General features: G+C 44.6%; 1 protein-coding gene across 1 annotated transcript in view; it reads right to left on the bottom strand.

Annotated features, from left to right (window-relative positions):
* brinp3a.2 (bone morphogenetic protein/retinoic acid inducible neural-specific 3a, tandem duplicate 2) overlaps positions 1-13,045 on the bottom strand; it is a 109,395-nt gene extending 96,350 nt beyond the window's left edge. The window contains exon 1 of the mRNA XM_015971156.3: positions 12,909-13,045. The gene's annotated coding sequence lies outside the window, so the exon portion shown is untranslated. The remainder of the gene's footprint in view (positions 1-12,908) is intronic.
* Between the last annotated feature and the right edge of the window lie 1,279 nt (positions 13,046-14,324).

Here is a 14,324-nt window from a genome sequence, read left to right as displayed (position 1 = left end):
GAGATCGCCATGCATCACAAAGCCCATAATCACTCATGTACTGTTTAACTATGTTAGTGGATTGCCAATTGCGCTGAGTCCCAACTGTACTGAGCCTGTCTGTTAAAGTGTCCATCCAAAAATTAAAATCACCTCCAAGTATAAGTGGACAGTCCAAGTGTTCGGAGAGTACAGAGAAAAAATTATGAAAGAATGGAGGGTCATCAATATTTGGACAGTATATGCTGATGATAAATAAGCTTAGGTTTTGTATAGATATTTTTAACATTATAAATCTACCCTCTGGATCTGAAATTGTGTCCAATACTGTGAAATTGATGTTTTTGTGTATTAAAATAGCTACACCTCTTTGCCTAGAGTTATAGCATGCAGAGAACATGCTGGGAAACTCAGTTCAGTTGTTGTTATGGATATCCTTAAAGAGCGAGTCACCCCCTGCCAGAGTCTTCCTCCACCCCCATTTCCTGTTTGAAAAATGCAAAAAATGCTGTTGCCTAGCAGACTGAAAGGGCGGAGCCGCTAACAAATATACACACACACACACACACATGACACTGTGACCTCATAATATACCAGCTGACATCATAGGGTACTTCTTAGCCTATAGCAATGGCAGATTAAATTTAAATGCAATGCAGAGTTTTTACCTGACAACTGTGCAACAATGACAGTTTAGGCAGAATATTTAAATTTTAACTAAGATGCACTAAAGTGCCAAATTATTGTCTGCATGTGTCTACAGCATGGTTAGACACTCATTTATATAGTTTATCAGCAAAAAAGAAGTGGATTTGGGGGTGACTCTTTAAAGTGATGATACATAGTTTCAATTGTTGATTAAATGTTAAAATGGCTTGCCACAGTGGTTCTCTCCCTGCCTGTCTGGCTTTTGCTCCTTCACTAACCTTTCTAAAGTGCAGTTTGTTTTTCATTCCTTCACTTTTACGGATTTGTCATCAATATTTATATGATCCATCTCGTTAATCTAATAACTGCCCCAGGCGCATGCCACCCCCCCTCCCTGCTTTCACAGCGACTGGAGGTACACTTACCCTCCCAACCACCCCCACAACCACACTGTACTAATGCGCCAGTTCCCGTGGCCAGTAGCGGTAACAGCGTTGCAACGATGGGAAAAGTAATTCACTAGATGATGCAGTTACCCTGGCTCTCTATCCAGGGTGTACCCCGCTAGATTGCCCGTTACCCTGCGTGGACAAGCGGGTTCAGAAAATGGATGGATGAGTGGATGCGGTTACCTAAAAAAATGTAGTGTTAGTAACTGTTAGTAACGATGTTATACTTGAACGCCGTTACCGCCATCACTGGTCAGAAGCTTGGAGGCACCGTGGCAGTAGGTGCATATACTAGGTGCGTTATACTATGCTGTTGGCACCTTTTCTGACTTAATTCAGTTAGAAAATGTATCATAGTGTTATTTTTTTATGGTTGTTTGACAGTATCTGTTGTGTCTGGCATTCTGCTGTAATATGGAGGCATGGTTTGGGGAGAGGAGCTCTGAATAGGGCTGGGCAGAGAGGTAAGACCCCTGAAAACCCAGATGCAGAAGTGCTAGTGACAGGCTGGTAGACAGAGGCGCTTTGCTCTAGTAACTCCCGAGCGTACGCCGATGAGAACGGCATCCTGAGGAGTTACAGAGGGATTAATGGACAGGGTAAGAACCACGTTCTCCCGTGGATCTTGGAAAAAACAACAGCTGCTTGGAAGCGATGCTGGTGGAAAAGAAGCTCGAGACACGAATGGATATAACTAGACGAGTGAGCGTGTGACAGGTGAATGATGAAGGCTTTTATAGTCGTTCACAAGCATGGGGCCACTGCTGTGTGACAGTAGCCTAAAAAGGATTGGTCCTTTGAATTGTGGTTATTACAACATACAACAACGGCTTTTTACCAGATCCTCTACCCGGGCTTTAAGCAGGCGGTCAGGAGGAAAAACAATCAGCATGTTTCATGCTTAAAAATAGCACTTTCATGAAGCGCTTGTTTTGAACTGATTCATGAACTCGTTGAGTTCAATCAAGATAATTGCCTGTGACTTAATACCTCAGTTGGTTTACATGAACGTCCTAAAAACCTTTCTGATTGAGCTTTTCTGTCCACCAGTGATGTTTGTAATGAATATATTTCTCTAAAAGAGTGTCTTTCTGAGGCACATCCACTAGCTGTGTGTGACAGCCAGAATCACGTTTCCTCCAAAGATGCAGGCCTGGCTACTGACTGCAGTGTTGGATCTTGACTCTCATGCTGTCTTCTGGAGGGTACAGTAAGCTTGATGAGATGTGGGAACTCCCACGCCTAATCTGTCCTGAGAATTCAACAGCCGTTTTCTTTGGAGACCAGAACAAAAAGAGAGGATTCGGCTTCTAAACATCTGCTCACTCATTGGAGAGTGCCAGCGCCATGATGGTCACCTACCTGAGCTCTGTGTGTGTGTGTGTGTGTGTGTGTGTGTGTGTGTGTGTGTGTGTGTGTGTGTGTGTGTGTGTGTGTGTGTGTGTGTGTGTGTGTGTGTGTGTGTGTGTGTCCATATGACTGGAGCACTCACCACAGCAGATCTTCTTTGTTGGCATGGTGATGTGCAAATTGAAACGGGCCACTTTCTGTGATCTCCTACTCTTGGAAAAAGAAAAACAATGGTGGGAAATGAGACGGCAGAAGTGGCTGCTTTATGGGAGGGGCTTTGATTAAAATATTTAATTTGAATTTTGGCTTCATCAGAACGTGATCTTCAGCTTTCGCTGGAGCGGTTCGCACCCGAGTGCGAAGCAGCTGGGATGAGAATCAGCTCCTCTAAATCTGAGACCATGGTCTTGATTCGGAAAAGGGTAGAATGCCTTCTCCGGGTCAGGGATGAGGTCCTGCCCCAAGTGGAGGAGTTTAAGTATCTCTGGGTCTTGTTCACGAGTGAGGGAAGGCTGGAGAGTGAGATAGGCGGATTGGTGCTGCATCTGCAGTGATGCGGGCGTTGTACCGGTCTGTCGTGGTGAAGAGAGAGCTGAGCCAGAAGGCGAATCTCTCGATTTACCAGTCGATCTACGCTCCTTCCCTCACCTATGGTCATGAGCTTTGGGTAGTCACCGAAAGAACGAGATCGCGGATACAAGCGGCAGAAATGAGTTTTCTCCGAAGAGTGGCTGGGCTCTCCTTTAGAGATAGGGTGAGAAGCTCGGTCATCCGGGAGGGGCTCGGAGTAGACCCGCTGCTCCTCCACATTAAGAGGAGCCAGTTGAGGGGGCTCGGGCATCTGGTCAGAATGCCTCCTGGACGTCTCCCTGGTGAGGTTTTCTGGGCACGTCCAACCGGGAGGAGACCTAAAGGTAGACCCAGGACACGGTGGAGGGACTATGTCTCTCACCTGGCCAGGGAACGCTTTGGGATTCCCTCGGAGGAGCTGGCCCAAGTGGCTGGGGAGAGGGAAGTCTGGGCCTCTCGCCTTAGACTACTGCCACCGCGACCCGACTCTGGATAAGCGGATGAAAATGGATGGATGGATAAATTTGAATTTTTTCTTCCAGGAGGATTCACTTAGCATCTTGTCTGCAAGCCACCCCTCAAACCATCCTCAAAGTAAGGGAACAGGAACTGATAAACTCTACATCTTCCCCTCCGTGCTGACTAATGAGGTTTTTGGCCTTAATTAACCCAGTTATCTTCCCGCCTACAACTGTCAACAATACCGCTCATACCAGCACCGGGGGTAACGTGCAGCCTTTGTGAAATTATAATATGACTGCCAGTTGCACTCATATGGCTGTCTTACCAAAAAAAAAAAAAAAAAAGCAGAGAGAGGAACAAAAGATGAGCTCCTGTGGTGTCCTGGGAGGAAGACATCAAAGACAAAAGAATGTCACAATGAAAAGCGCTCACACGCAGGCTGACAAACACACGATTACAGCGATGCAAACATGCATTTATAATCATTACTCATGGAAGCTCAAAGCAATAAGACAGAACAGCACTACAAAGCTTCCGATGCGTGGAGGGTCAAACCAAAGTGTGTACTCTCTGCAGAGTAGGAGTGGGAGGGAGAGATTTCTGTGCAAACAGTTGGAGGGAGATTGCCCTGTGGACTATTACATTCTTTCTTGAACTTCTGGAGTTGTTGTGGATCCAATTAGTGATGGAGCTTTGCCAAATTTGATTTGATTATTTCTTTTTTATTAATCACTCAAGGAATGGATGAAGACCAGCTGTTTGTGAACCCAGCATGGTGAGTCCAAAGAGGCAACAAACCCAAATTTAGAGTTTTGACTTGTTTAATCACCCTCTAAAGAACCAATTCTGTATTTTATTTTAACGTGGTGCTATACATATTTTCTAGAACTATTGCCTTCATTATGATTATGGCTGGTGGTGGTTAGAGGGACCGGTGGCGCCAGTGGTCGGTAGTCTCACTTCTGTCAGTGTGCCCCAGGGCAGCTGTGGCTACATTGTAGCTCGCCATCGAGCCGTAATGTTTCATATCAGTGGGCGAGTGGCTGAGCCAGCTGGAGGTCCAGTGCTGTGCTGCCATGTAGCACTGTACCCTACAGCTCTATTGTCATCAGCTGTGGCTGATTCTAAATCAAGGTGGAGCAGAAGACTTGGATTTGATTTGGTTTTGGGCCGAAATAATAAATTATATGTAAGTTGCACTAAACTGCCAAAATAATGACTACACATTACTGTTATTACACCATTAGACACTCAGCTATACGATTTATCAACAAAAAACTGTTTAATTGAGGTTACTTGAGCTTTAAACGTAGAGTGACTGATCCAATTTCAAAAATAACAAGTAAAAGTTTCTCAGTTAACTTGGTCTTTAAACTGGTTTTACGATGGGACTCCAATAAGCAAATTAACCTAATTAGTCAGAGGCATTGCAATAATTTAATCTAGATTAACACATTTTAATTGTTCAAGACGTTTTTTTTAATTCTGCACACAGATGGAATCAGCTTCCTCCGACCTCAAATGTGTCCCAACTCTAGTGACATTTAAATCAAAATAAAAACATTCATGCGTTCATCAGCCTTTGAATGAATGTTTGTTATGCTGCACTGTTTGTACTGTAACTGCCAACCTTTGGACCATGCCTTTGATCTGTTTGTTAAATCTGAAATTAATATCTACATTTCTTAGTTATTTTTTTTTCTTGTGTTTGTTGGTCTTGCTTCTGTAAAGCACTTTGAATTGCCTTTGTGTTTGGAATGTGCTTAAAAAATAAAGCTACCTTGCCTTGCATTATTCAAAATAATGTTAGTGAGAAACAGATTACATACCCACATTTTAATGAGTCTATATAGAATAGAATAGAATAGAATAGAATAGAATAGAATAGAATATTGATCCCACAGTGTAAACTGTAACACAGAATAAAAAAATAACAAACGTGGGTTCCAGAACTGTGCAGCATATTGTACGGGACACAAACATACTATGTAAATCTTGTATTGCACAGCTATTGAACACATATATTGCATTGATGTTATTGTGTACCAGTACAATAATGGCAGTACAGTTTTAACTGAGTAGTTATACACACTTACTCCTGACGGGGTGAATGACTGAAAGACTGATGCATGAATATCTATAACTATAAAGTAGTTGGGATTTTTTGGGATATTAGTGTATGTGTATTAGTGTAAGCCATTTTTTCCTAATAAGTTCATCATCATTAATCTGTTAAATTCCCATCCTTAGTTTTAATATAAAAAAATGACTTCCAAAAGAGTTTGTTCCTTCAGTATAAAGGCAAAATCTACATAGACTAAAGTTTACAAGCATTTCCACGTTTAACGTTACCAAATAACATCCATACTTTAGATCCTCATAAGACTAAAACTGGCCCGTGAAATGTGGAAGAATATTTCAGTATATTAAATGGCCTGTTTTCATGTAGCACCTATAACCCCCCAAGGTGCTTCACAACGCTCATTCACACACTAGTAGTGTGATATCTGTTGTAATTTCTGATTCAAACAATCTGATTAGCAAATAAGACTCTGAGGTGTTAAAGAAGTGATCTCTTAACCATGCTTTTATTTTGGTAGACTACCCATTTGCAGCAATCTGAGTGTGCCTGTTAGTTATGTTTAGATTTTAATATTTACATGTAACTTTGCATATTTCAGTTACAATAAAACATCTCATTTTAACATTATCATTTGAAGCTAAATGCGCAAAAATGAACATCCTTTTTTTTTGTGTAGTACTCTAGAAGCCCAAAAGACTCAACCGTGATCCCATTAGAATGCATCAAATAATTCACTAAACAAAGGAGCTCTGTAATTTATGTAATTATGGATACATTTAGTCTCTACCGTGAGTTAATGGCCCAACACTGTAAGTCACGCTTGAGCACTGTTTTCCCAGCCAACACAAAGTGTCTGAATCCTAACTCGGATGTGACCTTGAACAGCGCACAGCGCTCTCCATCTCCTGAGCCAGACTTGTCATCACTCCAGACTTATCCCCTGTCACTGGGAGAGGTCATTTTGGCCAAAATGTGTAGTTTGAGCCACAAAGGAGCACCAAGAAGGCCACGCCTAACAGAACGTCCCAGACGGCGAGTCACACAAACCGGAGCAAGCAGCCGAGCTGGCTGCCACAACGCGGAGCAGACAGGCTGGAATTACTACACGCACGGCAGTAATGAGGCTTTGTTCTCTGATAAGAAAACAATTACTTCCCTACAAAGCAAATATCTCCCTGGAAATATAATAATATTAAGAATTTGTAATACTGAACTGCTAAAAGGAAGCAGGCAAAGCAAACAGGAGGTTTTGTTCTTGACTGACAGCAGCTGGGATATCCAGATGAGGGAAAGCAGGTGGAAAGTTACCTGGTGAAGTTCTGCATAGCTAGAAAACTAACAGCAGCAGCTAAATTAGTCATTTTTGGTAACACTTCCTTTTACAGTCTCTTAATTACTACGTACTTACATGGTAATTACATAGTAAGCATGTTTCTGAGTTCTTAAACAGTTATTACCATTTAACTTATGTTCAATTTTAGATTTTATTTTACTAAAGATTCCCAGTAAATACTGCATTACTCAATAACTGCAATTTTTTACAATTATACACTTTAATTACACAATAAAACCTGTTAACTTACTATGTAATTACCATGTAAGTACTTAGTAATTACTGTAAAATTAAGCGTTACCTCTTTCCTACAAGTCAAGAGTGCGATGATGTGCTTTTTTTGTTAGATTTAAGGAGAAAACGAGCCACTAAGCAGCTTTTAAAAGATCTAATCTGATGTTATACTATTTATAAAATATCAAAGGATCTTTTAAAGATGGAGAAGCTTGATGGCAAACGACTCCCGGGCCGACGTAGAAATGTGAGCTCAACAAAGCACATCTATCCACGTGAGCTGGGTGGAAGGTTGAGGGGGGAAATCGATGAGAGAGAAAAATAAAAAAAGACAACTTTCAAATCAGAAAACAGCAAAGACTAAAGACTAGTCACCTGATCAGTTTTTATGCTTCGCCAAAAGAAGATCCTCCTCTCACATCCTCAGAACCCTTCAAACTGAACTCCAGACTCTTGATTCACTATTTCATGAACCTGAGAGAGACGAGGAGCGTGTGAGTTTGTTCCCAGCCCGTTTGAATGTAAACAATGTTTTTATTATTACGATAAAGCTGAAACTGGAAGCAAACGGGAGAGAAGCCCCCTTAAATCTTGCTGCTCCGACATTAAACTTTTCACTTGTGTGGTTTTATGTGGCTACACATCACCACGAGGCGCAGAACATACAGAAAGTGACACTTCCATAAATCACAGTGCAGCCCAAATAGATTTCTTCTAGTGGTGGCCTTGTGCGGGAACGGGGACAAAGGTTGATCCTAAATTACACAGACACATTCCTTTTCTCTCTTTTCATTTTTGTTTGTTGCTTTATTTTATTTGACCTTTTTTACAACAGCAAACCTGCAAATGCGATTACGGTCAGACAAATCCAGTCTGAGGAACGCGTCTGCAGGTTGTTGCTGCTTCCTGGCGTCTGTCTCAGCGTTCTGCTCTGGTCTGGTTAAGAACGACTGCAAATCTGTAGATTGCTTTTGTGAGATTCTGCTGACCAAGTCAGACTCAAATCCCTAAAAATGTAGAATTTTCTACTTTTCTCGTCTTTCTGTTCACCTTTTTTCTTTCACCCTCATCTCTATGCTTACATAACGCTCAGTGGTTTGTTCATTATCATAATATAATAAGCTGAGGACACTGAGACGATCATCAGGAATCTGGACCTGAGAACAACACTGAACACTAACAGACACTTCCTAAAAAGGAAATTTACTCTTATTTTTAAATGGTCTGTACTTGATATATCGCCTTCTAGAGTCCTGGAGCCCCCAAGTCACTTCACAACACAATCAGTCATTCACACACACACACACACACACTGGTGGGGATGAGCTACGATGTAGCTACAGCTGCCCTGGGGCGCACTGACTGAGGCGAGGCTGCCGAACGCTGGCGCTACCAGTCCCTCCGACCACCACCAGCAGACAAGGGGGATCAAGGACACAAGGACTGCAACAAACTGAGCAGGGCTCTAACCTGCAACCTTCAGATTATAGGTTGAGCGCTTAACTCCTGTACCGCCACCGCCCCAGTGACCCCAGTGGTCTCTAGTAGGAATGAATGCCTTCTAAGTCCAACACATTCTCACACCCTAAGCGTCAGAAACAAACGCTTGGTCAGCCACCCTACACGTCAGACCCCAGATGCCAAAAGTGCCCTTTTTCGTTACTTATGTGCGAAAAGGGGTTTTTCCCTTTTGTAACTGCAGATCCCAATGCAGCGTAAAACTGACGTGATTAGATATCCGCTGATGCTGCATCAAACCAGCTCATTTAACCGCACCTAAACCTTAACGTTTCACTATTTATAACCTTCCCCTCTCCCTCATCCTAACCTTAACCCTCTTGCTGCCTAAAACGTTACTCTCACTGTGATCAAGTGTTTGTTTCCCATGCATTCTGACTCTGACAGTCAGAGTCTGACTGTGAATTTTCGTATTTTCCGCCCACGGGGAACGTTAGAACATACCATCTGGCGAGGGGGAGGTTACACATACCCTCTACTTCTAACCTCCACGGTGGTAGTTGAAACCTCCCCCTCGCGTTGGCTCGGTCCAAACTCGACCAATGACGAGGCGGCTCCCGCCGTTCACTTCATAGAGCCGGCGTTTAGAGCGACCGACACATCACTAACATGTTCGCTAGCAAGATGCTTAAGGTTGGGATAGGGGTGAGGGGAAGGTTAAATAAGAGGATGAGGTTAGGGTGAGGTACAATGAGATTGTTTGGTGCCCTGGCTGCGGACATCCCATCGCGTCAGTGTCACGCTGCTTTGGGATCTGCAGTCAAATAAGGGAAAAACCCCTTTTCGCACATAAGTACCGAAAAAGGGCACTTTTGGCGTCAAGGGGTCTGACGTGGAGGGTGGCTGACCAAGCGTTTGTTTTTGACATGCTGGGAGTGAGAATGTGTTGCAACACAACTAAGTCACTCTCTGGGGAAAAGAAATTCCGGTGCGCCTGTTTCAATCAATCAATCAATACTTTATTAATCCCAGGGGGAAATTAGAGTTTCAGTACACTCAATTCAGAGATCAGACATACATGGGCAAGACACATGACAAAAATTGGTGACTGTGGTCATTCACAACCCTGAGTCGCACTACCTTAATAGAGATAAGAGGGTAAGATGAGGATTGGTTCAGGTGGAGGGAAAAAAATGCACTTCAAAGCTGCCCTCCAGCAGGAGGACAGCTTTGCTCTGCAAAAAAAAAAACACACACCCCAACAGATATGCAACAGACTTCAGACAACACAACATGAGACTCCAATAGGAAGGCAGGGGTGGGGTGGGTGTGTGTGGGGGGAGATCCTGTTTCCCCCAGCGAGAGCAGCCATCTGGCGCTCATCTACTGTACAGTCACAGGTGGGAGTGAGATCTTGGGAGAAGCAAAGAGTACATTGAGTCCTACAGATTGATGACCTTGCCAGGCTGAAGTCCACCAATCCGAAGGTAGGTGGGAGTCGGTTTTCACAGCATCTGTCTGCATTCCTTCGTGGGGGTTTTATTTGGTTGCAGCTCAAGGCTACCAGGGCGTCAGATTCAGATAACAAGAATTTGTTCGGGTCAGGCTGAGATAATTTTCCTCTCTGCCTTCAGTCTTTAAACTGATCATTTCCAGTCCTTCAGTGAAGCCAAATTTGGGTTTTGAAACCTGTCCATACTGTCCAGTGTTTCAGCGCGGAGAATTCAGCCTGAGGGGAAAGAAGCTTCAGATGACAGGATTTGGAGTCCATCCCCTACTTCACACTAGAAGCATAAGCACCACATAATGGCACTTCTTCATATTGGAATCCATAAAAGTCTATGGGCGTGGTTCAAACCAGCCGCGACCCAGAAGCGGCTCGCCGCGCCAGGCCGCTTCTGGGACGCGACAATTTCTGCTGTTAACACAGGGCTGGACAGTAAATCGCATACAGTTTAAGTGTAAAATCTCTAATCTATGCAGATTACGTCAATACAAGTAACCAAACGGGTTATTTACTCCCAGCATCGTTCCAGAAGTGAAGCAATGTCAACTTCAGGGTACATTTCAAGATCCTGGTTCTGGTCTACAGGGCCTTACATGAACAAGCACCATCATACATTGGTGGCCTCCTCAGTCCCTACACCCCCAGCATGTCCCTGAGGTCCAGTGACCAAAGCCTACTGGTTGTGCAGCACCAGGCCAAAGACCAAAGGTGACAGATCATTTGCTGCTGTGGTTTAATGGCAGATGGTTAAAACTCGAGGGATTTTGTGATCTTGCGAGTTCAGAGAGGAAGCCATTCCATGGCCAAGACTCTCCTGGAGTGTACTGGGCTGCAGCAAGAGTAAACCGTTCTCTTGCTCTTCCACTCCACTGATGCTTCCAGTGTGAAAGTAGGGGTTATTTTCTGACAAAACTTGGACATCTCTCCTCTGATTAGATAACAGCAACGCGACTCTACCACGTTTGCTCTGCAACGTTGGTGTTTATCTCCACAAATAGCACAAGCTCGGAGGAGTTCTACCATGTGGTGGAGTAGCTAATGCTAACAGTTAGCTTGTACTGGTTGAGACTGCTGTTTCCTGAGCGCTAAACCAACAACAGCTTTCCCTGTCGTGAGTCAAGATGGGCGAGTCCATGAACGTTAGTGACAGTGTGACGTAGCTCTGTCAGGATTTTCTAATCCCAGAGTTTCACCAACCGATTTCTATCAGAAGCTAATGCAGGAGATAGGTGTAGGAGACTATTTTCATGTTCAGCCTGCATGAAAACACAATAAGTAAAAATGTTTCTCAGAGACGGCCTTCCTTTTTTGGCTCCATTTGTATCTCAAGCTCCCAGCTCCCTCTTCCAATCAAACATCAGTCATAATCAAACAGAATAAAATGGTATTTTATGCAGAAACAGCAGTTAGTCATCATATTAAGGATTTGGAAGCGGTCCATCCTCCCAAAAGCATTGACCCATCTATTCTAGCATAAGCAATAGAAAGCCCTTTTTGCTGAACATTATTTGCATTTATCAGCTTACAGTAGCAGTGGGAGGAGGATGGCAGAGCTCCTTTTTGTTTCTCACCTCCCCTCCCTTCTCTCATCTGCCATCAAACGTACAGATGATGCTGCATCCGGCCGTATCAGCCACCCAACACTAAGCTGTGAGAACAAGGAGCCCTCTCAGGCATGTAATTCCTGCTGCTGGCATTAGTCTAAAAGCCTAAAGACGCTTCTCCGCTCGTCACAGTTGTCATGCAAAAGTATTTTTTTTCAAGCTCCATTTGTCAGCTCTCATGTACATTATGTCACCCAGAAAAGAAAAAAAAAGGGGGGGGGGGGGGGGGCTGCTGGTCTTGCAGACACAAAGAGTTTACACAAACACGCTAAAAGCAGATTTGGTTTAAAACCACTGTTTTAACTGTTGCGTGCATCCAGAGCCGGTTTTGACCCGTTTTGTTGTGGTCCAGGTGACAAACACAATGAGAGGCATCTGTCTTTTCATTAGACGAGACAGCGTGCCTTTCAGGCCCGCACAGTCGGGTTCACCGGCCCCCTGGGACGGATGAGGACACTTTGGAACAGAAGCCCTGTTGTGGCCTTGTGAGCACACTTCTGTGCAGCGAGGATCACAGCGAGTGCCTTTTATTTCCACCGAGCTCTGCAACAACAACAATATTCCAAGAGAGTTTCTAAGATGACATTTATTTTAGGGTTTCATCTAAAAACCATCTGTAAGTCAGCCTGCTGTTGTGGCAGAAAAAAACTGATATTTGCTTTCTTTGAGGGCTTTTGGCTCATTATCACAGCCTCCATGGTGATCTCACGAGGTTACCCTGATTCCTGTTCTGCCTTTGAGGGTGACGCTAAAGGGTGAGAAATATAATTATTAAATCAGTGGGGAATTTTCCCCCCTCCATTCCCCCCTTAAGCTACGAAACTGAGTGGTTTTTGCTTCCTTTAACCCAGCTCTGTCCACATATCAGAGATGTGCAGGTCTGATCCTCGGCTGGCGGGAATGCCATCACTCCCAAAGGAAAATAGATTAAAAATGTTTCTTGGAAAGGCAGATAAAGGCTGGTGGGAATAAATAGATGTGCAGAAGAAATGAAGACCGCTAGTTCAGATGTAAAAGGTGAGGCGTGTGGATGTGTTTCTCAAACATCAGCAGATACAGCAGCGTGTGTCAGACGGTGCAGCTAGAGGAAGGGTTTCATGCAGCTGTGGATCAGAGCGTCCCACAGATGCATCCAGAAAACTGATCTCATGAATGCTGGTAAGATGATTCTGGTACTTTGCATTGATGCACTTTCCAACAAAAAGGGAAAAGTCAGATTTGTGGAACTCACCAGGGTATGGAACAGCGCGTAAAGTTTAGCTCAGTATTCTTCATCCTCTTGCAGGATCTCGGAGCCCCGAGCTGCCGCAGCGGCCAAAGAGCACATTTCACAGTTTGCTGGGATTCAGTAGCAACTCCGCGGAGAAGAGAAAAGGGGAAACGGCACTCCAGGACGCACTTGTGCACACTCCGAACCAAGTCGAAGCGATTTGAGAGGAAGGCGGCTCGGACAAAGGGGAGCCCGGACGAAACTTGGGAAGGAAAATAACACGTCGAGTCTACTTATTCCAGAGTGATTAAAGGTTCCTAAAAGCTTTGACCTTTCAGCGAATAATGACTTCAGCAAATGAAATGATCCAGCAGCAGATGGAGTCAAGAGGAGGAGGAGAGAGGGAGGAGGAGAGACTCCAGGAGCGCACGGGAGATGCCGATTAGCGGATTAGCCTCAGTGCTTTTTTTCTTCTTATTCTCTCTCCATCAGGAACCGTCGGAGTCCAGCTGCAGACAGATGTGCTGGAATGTAGTCCCTGTTAGGAGTCCCGTCGCCTCAGCCCGGTGTCGTCTCCGCCGCTGACCCGCCTACTCCGCATTGCCGTGCGGGGGAGCGCAGAACCCGGATCCCGCGTGTAGGAGCTGTCGGCAGCTGAACAGCTCTCCTCTGAGCCCCTCTCTCACTTTGTCACATGTTTAAAACACAAGTAGCTCTCTGTAATCGCTGCCAGAGGAGGGTGGACCGAGGCGGACGGCGTGGAGAGAATAATAACAAGCGTTTGAAGAGCACCCGTCTCTATTCGTCACTTTAAATGAAACGCTGACCCGCGAGCGAAATGGCATTTCCATTAGCTTTACACCTGCTTTAAGGCGCCAGTTATTTCTAAAGACTTTGGCGGCGAGACTAAATGAATTCCCCCTCCTTAACAGTTTTGTTGGTCCACTCCACGAATTAAAAAAAAGCCCACCAGAGGAGATGTCAGCACTTAGAGTCCTTATCTGTTCGAGCTGTCACATTAGTTTGAAGAGAGAGAAGGTGTTCTGCATAATGTTGAATCCCGTCTCGGCCATGCCTATGCATGAACCGTGAGTCACAGGCTGCAGCACAGATAGCCACCGACCGGCTGAACGAATGGATGCTGGCATTTTCATAATGAGCATGACAGCACACATTATAGCAGCTGGCATCAGAGCTCCACCCGGGCGCGTGACTTCATTTCAGATTGCATTGATAAAAATAAAATCAGCACCCTGGAAGCGGCGGCCTGAGCCGGTCATGAAGAGGAGTTTAGCTCTAACTACCTCACAGGAATAATTAAGGCGCTCTGAGTTCAGCCTTGTGTCTGAAAGGCTTTCTGAAGCCTTCCCGTGGACGTTGTCCGTGACAGGTAGCGTGCAGGGCCGTGAATACAACAGGCTCCTAGTTATGCTTCCT

The sequence above is a fragment of the Nothobranchius furzeri genome, chromosome 8 (assembly GCF_043380555.1).
Source record: "Nothobranchius furzeri strain GRZ-AD chromosome 8, NfurGRZ-RIMD1, whole genome shotgun sequence".
NCBI classification, from domain to species: domain Eukaryota; kingdom Metazoa; phylum Chordata; class Actinopteri; order Cyprinodontiformes; family Nothobranchiidae; genus Nothobranchius; species Nothobranchius furzeri.
This window is presented reverse-complemented; position numbering and strand designations above follow the sequence as displayed.